Consider the following 2,100-nt stretch of genomic DNA (forward strand, 5'->3'; position numbering starts at 1 on the left):
CTTTTCTCATTCTTCTTCTTTCTTTTGCTGCTCTTGTATTGCTGCCATCAAGTCTGCTAAACTGTAATTTGATTTTCCGCCTCTCGTTTCCATTTTTTTATCCCACTTTCTGACACCAATTTGTTACGTCTCCGTTTGTTAATTAATTTTCCGTTACTTCGTTCCGACGAAACTTTAGCGACACAAGTCCTTTCTTAATAAAACTGGTTTATTCTTTCCGAATATAACTTTACAATACACTTAATTTGAACAAATGCGCTAAAACAAACGTTAACTTCAACAATACTCTCTGACTGCAGATCAATTACTAAACTGTCTACACACATATTGTCACGTCACGCCGTGACCACCTTATATATACCAGTCCACCCCTTATCTAGTAAATGCTAGGGCATTCACGAAGGAATAAGATATTTCTAGAAACGTGGCGTGACACTAGTCACGTGACCTCGCTGACGCAACAATATATTTCTCAGTAAGACACCATACAACCTTTAGAGAGATACACTACTCGGTAACAAAGCTAAGCGATAGTGATATTTGTTAATTGATTAATCAATAGCCTTATTAATCAATTACTTTCAATTAATCATAAAACTATCCTAATTAATTCTAATCCATGGTATGTACACGCAATTGGATACTACTTAGCCTGTTGCCATCCTTTTAGTCAGCAGTTCAAGAAGAAACAATAATTTAAAAAAATTGGTAGAGTGTGCTGCCAGCCAGTTGTCTTATCAGCAGTTCAAAATTAGTGACAATGAGATACAGCCTCAGTAGCTTTGCCATAACAAAGACAGGGCAAGCAAGTTTGGTTGCAAAAGTAACAGAATTTGAGACCTTAGAATCACCAAAGCTATAAAATCTCGAAGTGAAAAAAAAAAACAATTTATAAAGCACAAATTGAGCAGGGCATTGATAGCATATTATGTAGCTTTGTGCTTAACAACAAAAACACATAATAGCATTATTTCAATTACTTAAGATAGTTGTAATAATCAAAAATGGTAATAAATGGAAATCCAATTTCGATTAATTATTTTCATCACAATTTTAATTTTGGTTCACCATTTGTTGGAATAATCAGAAACACTCATTTTAATTAGTTGTTATATTCATGACAATTAATATAATCGAAGTTTTGATTAATCAATTGTTAGAACAATCGAAAACACTAATTTCAATTAGTTAATTATTTTTGTGACAATCAATTTAATCATAAATTTGATTAATCAGTCATTGGAATAATCAGAATCACTAGTTTTATATTTACCCTGGTTCACACTGATATCCCCCTGTAGGAAGTCGAAGCATCAAAAGGAAAAGACGTTACTGGATTATTTATTCTATGTTAAAAATATGCATACTTCTTGTAAACTTTTAATACCATAACAGAAATTCTAAAAAACATGTCAAAGAATTACATTAGTTACAATAGGAATATAAAAAACGTTTTGTTCAATAACTATTATGTAACATTCCAGTTAACATATTACTGCTGGTTGTCCTATAAAGGGCTTTTTATCTAAAGACCTTGTTCCTATCAACAAAACTTCATCAAATTAGGTCATGTTAATCAAAAGCTAATGTGTGACACATCTGTCCCAATTATGATGCAACTTTTAGTCTACGTACATTAATTTTCGGCTGTTTGTAAACAACATACTTCTGGTTAACTAAATCTCATGTAATTTTACAACTTAAACATTCTTATCAATAAATAACCTCTAACTAAACTGAATATTTACTAATTGGAGTGTGGGCAAATACAAAATGTTCAAAAGGAACATCCAGATGTCAGAATGTGGAAATTTAAGTGAAATTATTACCACTTGCAAAAAAATGATCATCAAGACTAAGGCCACGGTTTTTTATTTTTACGAAATACTTTCCAATAAAGCTAGGAGTCAGAGTTGGAAAAACAAAAACGCCATCAGTTACTAACGTGCATGTAATTTAGGTGTCTGAAACCCCCAGATCGCGATATTCTCGTCTTCATTCAGTGTTCCCTCTATGAAGTCATCCAAATTAATTTTTTGTATTGAAAGTCTCACAGTATCTAAGTTTTTCTTTATAATTACTGAGATCCTGACCGCCATT

Source organism: Limulus polyphemus, unplaced genomic scaffold (genome assembly GCF_000517525.1).
Source record: "Limulus polyphemus unplaced genomic scaffold, Limulus_polyphemus-2.1.2 Scaffold2020, whole genome shotgun sequence".
Classification (NCBI taxonomy): Eukaryota; Metazoa; Arthropoda; class Merostomata; order Xiphosura; family Limulidae; genus Limulus; species Limulus polyphemus.